Source organism: Phoenix dactylifera, chromosome 10 (assembly GCF_051530095.1).
Source record: "Phoenix dactylifera cultivar Ajwa chromosome 10, Ajwa_hap1_PhDact_Kaust_v1.1, whole genome shotgun sequence".
Taxonomy (NCBI): Eukaryota; Viridiplantae; Streptophyta; class Magnoliopsida; order Arecales; family Arecaceae; genus Phoenix; species Phoenix dactylifera.
Window position 1 is genome coordinate 5,730,356 of NC_143199.1, and position 9,229 is coordinate 5,739,584.

Sequence of the window (9,229 nt, forward strand, 5' to 3'; positions counted from 1 at the left end):
GTCGGATCCAGGCAAGAAGCACTGGATAGCTGTGAAGAACAGTCTTAAGTACTTGAGAAGAACTAAGGACATGTTCTTGGTCTTTGAGAGAAGATCAGAGTTGAAGGTAGAAGGATGCACACATATTGATGATAGAAAGTCTACATCAGAATATGTGCAATTGTGGTTCAGTAAATTGGAAGAGTTCCAAACAACCGATCATTATAGATTCTACCTTAGAAGCTGAATGTTAAGCCGTATCTAAGGGTGCAGTGGAAACCTTCTGATTAAAAGTTAATTGCAGAGTTAGGTGTAATGTCATTAGATGCCATAACACTTTACTGCGATAACATTGGCACCATAGCACTAGCTATGGAGCCATGGTCTCATCAGAAGTCCAAGCACATAGAGCGGCGCTTCCATTTCATACGCGACTATGATGTAGAGGTGCAGAGAGTAGACTCCGCGGATAACGTGGCAGACCCATTCACTAAGCAGCTGAGTCAGCAAAAGACTGAAGCCCACCTTGAGAAGATGGGCCTAAGATATATGACCAATTGGCTTTAGTGCAAGTGGGAGATTGTTAGATGTATGCCCTAGAAGCCAATTTGGCTGACACATTGTTGATTCTAGGGACATAATTTTGTACTTGACTATTTATTATTGAATAAATAAAAGGCATCTTTTCATTCATATTGTTTATGTGTCTATGAATCGTCCAAGAAATTAATAAGATGATGATACATATTCTCAAGAGTTGAGAATTTGAGCCATGTATCATTGGTGATTAATTTCTAAATGCTCCTGATCAATGGATCATCACGAGGACGGTGATCGATCCGATCAGTGCACAGATCACTTTTCTTCTGGATGGACGAGACTTGAGTCCACAGTGTAGGGACACTGAAGTGATAGTGCAGGTGCTTGTTAGAGAACAAGGGTACTGAGCGTGACCAAGACAAGAAGTCACTTGGATGTCTATCCACTCGTCAGTGACTTGCTTGATGTTGCAGTAGTGTGACTGGTCCTTTGACCTGCGGTGCTTCGGCTACTCACAGTGAGGTTATTGTAGTTTGACTGCACACATACATGGTCTCTAGCCATATGGGTCCATGCAGTGTAGATTGGCTGCAGTAAGTTCACTGTAGGAGTAGGGTATGCACCTATAAGGAATCTATCGACCTTGATAGAAGAGGAGTGATCCTATGTGATTTGTTAGACTGAGTTCTAAGACCTTGGCCAGGGCAGTAATATAAAGTGGAAAAAGAGTTTTCCACTATCGAACTCAAGTCGAATAAATCTTGACATATGACAGACGATGGGGTTTGACGAGTTGTCCATGACCTCCGTCCTGTAGGGATCCACGATAGTAGGACTGTATCACACGTTAACTGCACCTAGAGGTTCATCATTCCATTCTGCTGGGTAGCCACTACATGCTGCTAGGTGTCACTGGTGGATGGTGGGACCCATAGGGATTATCTTGATGATCGATAAACCCTAACGAGTTGAGTTGGAATCGTTCCAATCCATTGAAAGGAGTTTTCAATGATATTGAGATAGAGATCACAATATATCTCACTACCAGTCAGAATAGAACCTATGGGGTCACACACACTAGAAGTATTGATCGATCCGATGGTTGAAATCGTGATTAGGAATCACAAGTAATCAATTTGATTGATAAGAAGTTGAAGAAGGAACAAAGGGAATTAATTAATTGGACTTAAACACAAATCCTACTTCGGGTAGGATTCCTAGAGTCCTAATTGGATTAGGATTGGAAATCCTAGTTGGAGTAGGACTGGGATTCCTACTTAGAATAGGATTCCTACAATCCTAATGAGATTAGAAATTTTGAATTAAAATTGGATTCCTACTTGGAGTAGGATTCCTAGAAATTCTAATTGGATTAGGACTTCGGATTCAAATAAAGTCTTAATTGGATTAGGACTAAAATTAAATACATCCTAATTGGATTAGGATTCCTTAAGTCTAAATTAGTTATTAATCTAATGAATCAACATGACTCCTAATTGGATTAGGATTGAAGAGTTCAATTGAGTCATGGTTCATTCAAGTCCTAATTGGATTAGGACTAGCCTAGATTGGATCCAAATTGGTTCACCCTTGGGCTAAGCCTAATTGGATTAAGGCTAAACCACATTAGGGCCTCCCAATCCTCATTAGATGAGGATTAGGGCAACATGAGAGGGAGGGGCTCACGCCCCTCCTCCTTGGATCTCTTGGTGCGGCAACAAGAGGGGCCGGCGCCCCTCTTGGTAATACATCAAGGGCTCCTAACTTGTAGGAGCCCTAGATGTTATAAAAGGAGGACTCTTGGGGGCTGACCTAATTGATATAGGAATCCCCCTCCTCTCCATCACGTGGCCACCCTCTCCCTCTCCTCCCTTGGTTCAGCCGCCATCAGCAAAGGGAAAAGAAGAGGAGGCGTCTCCCTCCTCTTGGTCTTCTTCCTTGGCTCCAACGCATGAAAAGAGAAGAAGGCTGCAGGGGCTTTTGATCTTCTTCCCATCTTCATCCTTCTTCTTCCTCCTCTCAAGTGCAATCAAGAGTTGATTGAAAGAGAGGACATCAGCCATCAAAGCTATCTCTGCAAGGGAGCTAGCACCCCGGTGAGATAGAGAGCTTGGATCGGATCCTGCTTCGTGTGGATACCGGTAGAGGCCGGACATTTAAACGGCTTCAAGCGAACCCTCTTCCAAAAACCACGAATTCAGATTTGCGGTGATCATCTACCCGCGCAAGGTGAAGATCTGATATTCCTAATAGTTTTAAAGGTTTTAATTCTTACCTAATTACGAAAGGTCTCGAAACAACGTTCATGCGATGAACGTCGATCCCGCACATGCCTCTTCCGCTGCCACCTGATTTAATTTTTGAAATATCAGCGGCATGGGCGGGTTCCCAACATAGAGGGCACGGTAGCCGGTGTCCCATTATTCATTTCGGAGGATATCATTGCTCAGGTCCTCCATCTTCCCCAAGTTGGGGTGGCACCCGCACACCCTGAGGATAGGACTGAGGCCCTTACGGCCATTCTAGGGCATCCACCCCAGTCCCCCTTGGATGAGGTATCCGCTAGCTCACTTCCAGTTGAGGTGCGGATCCTCCTGAGCATCCTGTCTAGGTCCCTCTTCCCGAAGACTGGGCGCTTCGACTTTGTTTCTGAGAGGAACCTCGCCCTTATGTTCTATATTCTCCAGGACACCCCAGTCAACTTCCCAAAACTTATTTATAGATATCTATGTGAGCCACTAGATAGACCTAGGCTCACCCTCCCCTACGGCATGATGTTCACCCTTTTGTTTAGGGAGGCCGAGATTCCCATTCCTGAGGGAGAACCCTCTCGCGCATTGCGATGGACAGATCGCATGCGTCCGGGGACCCTACACAGGATGGGGTTTCGGAAGGTAGAGGGGACCTGGGTTAGGAAGTCTTCCACCTCCACACATACCACCAGACATTCTCTTAGTCCTGAGCCAGACTCAGATTATCCTGACTTTCCCTCCACTTTTGCTCCTACCACCTCAGCCGGACCCTCCTCCTCAGCTCCTCAGGTCATGGAGGTCCGGATCGCTCCTGAGCAGCTCCGGGAGTTGCGGCAGGAGATTGTCCGAGATCTGCGAGATGATCTACTTCGGGAGCTCCGGGGTTCAGTACCTGCTCCCACTCCTGCACCTTCGTCAGCGTTGGTCCCTTCCTTGACAGCCGTGACTGAGATGACGGCCCATGTGCGGGAAGAGATTTACAACGTCCGGAGCCTGATCCAGGCTCAATTCTCCAGTATGAGTGAGGTCACGGGCATCACTCGGAAGATGCGCGATGACATCTGGAAGGACATGAGCACCACTACTCAGGGGGCCGAGCGCTTGTCGAACGTGCTCATCGACAAACTGGACGCACTTCAGAAGTCGGTGACCGAGCTCTCCACTACACATAGCAGGGCCACTTCGTCCATTATCTCTCAGCTCGGGCATCTTTCAGATGCGGTCACCCTCCTCATGGAGCAGAACATCCTCGAGAGGAGGAGCCACATCCTCGAGGAGACCTTAGCTGCTTTTTGCTTTATTTTGACATGTATTCCTTTTTGCTTTACTTATTGTATTCTCAAATGTATTTACATATACATCAATACAATGAGTAGACATATTCTCTTCAATTGTGTGCAATTTGATCTCTAAGTGATTGTTTGTTCTGCTTACCTCCTTTTTGATATGATGACAAAAAGGGGGAGAAATACTTAATAGATATGTAAATGGAATCAACATAAAAGGAATCAAAATGAGAATTAAAACATAATTTGTTCTTAGTGGATTTGGTACCTCGAGGCTCATTATCTCTCTGTTGGGGCTCCTAATGGAGTAATCTCCAGAATCTATTCAAGGGATATTCGGAGATTAGTTGAATCCAACTCAAGAACAAATTATCAGATTTTTCCTCTAAAAACCAAAAATTTCAGTTCAAAAACTTCAATGCATTAAAAGGAAATTCAGAGAATCAAAACAAAGTAGAATGTTGAGGGGGAGAATCTGAATTTTTAAGAAAGATAAATCATTAAATATATATAAGCCAAACAATTGATTGCATGATATGAAGGCTTATATAATTCCAAATGAAAGGGGGAGCTTTAACTCCAAAATTTATTGTTTCACACCTTTCAAGATTGGATAAATCAAATAACCAGACACTTGAATTCATTTATGGATTTTATTTCCTTGTTTATTGAGCAATTCACCTTACATATACTCAATATTTTGTCATCATCAAAAAGGGAGAGATTGTGGAGTGATTGATCATAACCCTATTTGATTTTGATGAGCTCAAAGCATCTGAGTATATCTCTTGTTTACTAATGAATTCAATTGAGTGTTTCAGTGAAAATCTTATCTAAAGTGTTTCTAGACTTGGTTCATAATATTTTGGATAAGTTAAGAAGTCAGTTTGAACCAAAGTCTGAGACTCGAGTCGACTCCAGAGTATTACGAGTCGACTCCAAGCGTATCAGAATCACTGGCACGGGCTCGAGTCGACTCCGGACCATTACGAGTCGACTCCGACTGAGAACAGATGACGAACAGAAGGGCACAACTTAAAACCTGTCAGCGAGTCGACTCCTGAAGTGCGCGAGTCGACTCCGATGTTTATCGAGTCGACTCCGGAGTAGTATGAGTCGACTCCAAGGAGCTACAGACAGAAAAATCAGAGAGCGATTTTCGACCCTGAGATTCGAGTCGACTCCTGTGGAACGCGAGTCGACTCCGATGGTTGGCAGGTCGACTCCAAAGAAAGCGAGAGTCGACTCTCAGTGGTACACAAGGCAAAAGTCAGAGAGGAGTTGTCGGACTCTGAGATTCGAGTCGACTCCCGCAATACGCGAGTCGACTCCGAGACAGCGCGACCCCAAAAAGACAGAAGACCGATTTACTGTCTCTGAGAGCCGAGTCGACTCCCAGACAGCTCGAGTCGACTCCAAGGCAGCGCTACACCAAAAAGGCAGAAGGCTATGTTTCGGAAACTGAGAGCCGAGTCGACTCCGGAGAAGTTCGAATCGACTCCAAGACTGGACGAGCCAAAAGACAGAAGATCGGGAGTTCGGGCTCTGAGCGCCTAGTCGACTCCCAGGATTGTCGAGTCGACTCGAGTGGGCCAAGTTGAAAATTAGCTCCATGGATTTCATGAGATGAGCCGACTCCGAAAATGCCAAGTCAGCTCCAAAAGTTGGCGAGTCGACTCCGGGTCAAGACGAGTCGACTCCCAGTCGAAGAGGCTACTTTAATTCAAATCCGGAACAGTTGCCGAGTCGACTCCAAAAAAATATGAGTCGACTCCCGCTACAGCCGAGTCGACTCCTGATCGCGCGAGTCGACTCCGACCCCCAACGGACATATTGTCAGGTTGTGCAGAACGGGCAGAAAAAGGTGTCTAATGGCTAGTTTCCGTGGGGGATGGCTTAAATAGCCACAGAGGACTGTAGCAAGGCAGAGAACAACCATTCCATTCAAAGAAATCAAGCATTCATTCTCTGCAAGTGGTTTTTCAACGAAAAGAGGGAAGAGCGCCATAACTCCATCCAACTACCTCTTCCCAAACATTGAAAGAGATCTCCTCCTGCATTCAAGTCGACCAGACATTCAAGAGGAGACCCGAAGTTTAAGAAGCCCTACTCTACTCCAACTCAAACGTGTTTGAGGGCTCTTAACTTCTCTCTAGTTTATATTATTTTTTATCTGCTTTTGAGAAGCTCTGTTTTTCTGTTTGTTGTCATTATTTCCATCTTGTCTTTGCTTGGTTCAATCGGAGGATTGAATCAAGGGTGTAGAGGTTGGTTGGTGAGCCGAGTGTAAAACCAACGTGTAAGGGTTCGATTGTGATCCCGGAAAAATAATCGGGGTGGTTCTAGTCGGTGAGCCAGGGAAAACCGACCGAGTTCGTTGTGAGCTCGTAAAACAACAAGTTTGGTTGTGAGCTTGTAAAACAACCGGCTGTAATCCAAGGGGTTATAGTGAATTCCCAAGTGAGACTTGGGGAGTGGACGTAGGAGCAAAGGTTAGCTCCGAACCACTATAAAACCCTTGTGTTTGTGATTGTTTGTCTCTTTCTTTTACTCTCATTTCATTCACAGCACATAGCAATTAATTAATCATCTTGGTAAAGCATTAATTAGTCATCCACAACGTTTTAATTGCAAAATTATTTTAAAATCCAATTCACCCCCCCCTCTTGGGTTGTCTATCTGGGCAACACCACGGGCGGTCGAGCCCGGACGCTGGTGCCCGCCCGCCCGCGCGAGGCGGGGCGCTCGAAGGCGCGCAGGGCCGGGCGGCAGGCCCCGTGCGCGCGCCCGCGCCCGAACGCTCGGCGGAGCAAGGGCCCGGGCGCCGTGCCGCGCGCGCACCAGAAAGAACGAACATGACCGCGCCCGTCCGGGCCAGGGCCCTGGCACGACGGCCGCATGACGGCCCGAGCGCCCCCGCCGCGCGCGAGCGCCCGCGCGCCGCTCGGCCGAGGGCGCCCGGCCATGCGCAGAACCGAGCGACCATGCCGCGGCCGCGCGAGCGCCCAGGCGCGACAGCGGGACGGCGCGCGCGTCCGAGAGGCCGATCGGCCTAGCGCGCCCGTCCTTGCGCGAACCCGGGCAACGGCCCGCCCGCCCGCGCGGCCCGGCTGCCCGGCCGCCCGCGCGACGCGCCCATCCGCGTGGGCCGCATGCGCAGAACCGAGCGACCACGCCGCGGCCGCGCGCGCGCCAAGGCGCGGGAGCAGGACGAAGTGCGCGCCCGAGCGGCCGATCGGCCCAGCGCGCCCGTCCTTGCGCGGCTCCGGCCAACGGCCCCGCACACACGCGGCGCGCCCGCCCGCGCGCCGCGCGGGCCGACGGGCTCGGGCGGAAGGCCCGCCCAGGCAGGACACACCCCCTTACCTCCCCAGCGGGGCATCCTCCGAAGGCCCACCCCAAGGGCTCCAACGAATCGAGGAGCATTGCACACGGAAACGGCCCGGACGCGAGTCCCGGTCGCACGGGGTGCGCATCCCGAACGTCCGGGACGCGCTTCCCGGGAGGGCCGATGGAGGGAGCCGAAGTGGCGCATGGCCGCCGGGCACGGACGGCCGAAGGCAGCGCCCGTGCGCCGGGAAGTCGGCAGGCGCGTGCCGGCTCCGTCGGGGACGAGATGTGCGGGGCAAGTCCGCCGCGAGGCAACGGTCCTGTGCGGAGTGGAGCGGAAGGCCCGCCGCGGCGGCAGCAGACCCCCCCTCCCTACCACCCCGGCGGGGCATCCGCCCAAAGCCCACCCCAAGCGTTCCAAAGTACCGAGGAGTGATGCAAACGGGAACGGCCCGGACACGCGACCCGGTCACACGGGATGCGCGTCCCGGTCGCACGGGTCGCGCGTCCCGGGAGGGCCGACGGACGAAGCCGAAGTGGCGCACGGCCGCCGCGCACGGACGGCCGGCGGCGGCGCCCGTGCGCCGGAAAGTCGTCGGGCGCGCGACGGCTCCGTCGGGGACGAACGGTGCCGGGCACGACCGCCGCGGGGCAACGGACTTGTGCGGAGGGGGGCGGAAGGCCCGCCGCGGCGGCACCAGCCCCCCCTCCCTACCACCCCGACGGGGCATCCGCCCAAAGCCCACCCCAAGCGTTCCAAAGTACCGAGGAGTGTTGCAAACGGGAACCGCCCGAACACGCGTCCCGGTCGCACGGGTCGCGCGTCCCGGGAGGGCCGATGGAGGAAGCCGGCGCATGGCCGCCGCGCGGACGGCCGGCGGCGGCGCCCATGCGCCGGGGCCTCTGCGGGCGCGGGCCGGCTCCCTCGGGGACGAACGGTGCCGGGCACGCCCGCCGCGAGGCGACGGACTTGTGCGGAGTGGAGCGGAAGTCCTGCCGCGGCAGCAGCAGCCCCCCCTCCCTACCACCCCGGCGGGGCATCCGCCCAAAGCCCACCCCAAGCGTTCCAAAGTACCGAGGAGCGTTGCAAACGGGAACGGCCTGGACACGCGTCCCGGTCTCACGGGATGCGCGTCCCGGTCGCACGGGTCGCGCATCCTGGGAGGGCCGACGGAGGAAGCCGGCGCACGGCCGCCGCGCGGACGGCCGGCGGCGGCGCCCATGCGCCGGGGCCTCGGCGGGCGCGTGCCGGCTCCCTCGGGGACGAACGGTGCCGGGCACGCCCGCCGCGAGGCGACGGACTTGTGCAGAGTGGAGCGGAAGTCCCGCCGCGGCAGCAGCAGCCCCCCCTCCCTACCACCCCGGCGGGGCATCCGCCCAAAGCCCACCCCAAGCGTTCCAAAGTACCGAGGAGCGTTGCAAATGGGAACGGCCCGGACACCCATCCCGGTCGCACGGGATGCGCGTCCCGGTCGCACGGGTCGCGCGTCCCGGGAGGACAGACCGAGCAAGCCGAAGTGCCGCTCACGGCCGCCGCGAGGGCCGTACGGCGCCGGCGCCCGTGCCCCGTGGCACGGGCTAGAGCGTGCCCCCTGCCACCCCATCGGGGCATCGGCGCAAAGCCCACCACGGGGTAGATAACTGAAGGCAACGAGGGACGGTGGATGCACATATCCGAGCAGTGGCGATAGGGCCGGAGGGAGCACCGACAGGGCCATGAGATTTTAAAGTACCAAGGGAATTTGCAAACCGGGCCCGCCCCTCCCTCCGTCCATCGCACGCCGATCGGGGGTCCGGCGCCCCGCGGGGGGCTGCCGGCATGCGCTCCCGGTGCAGGCATCG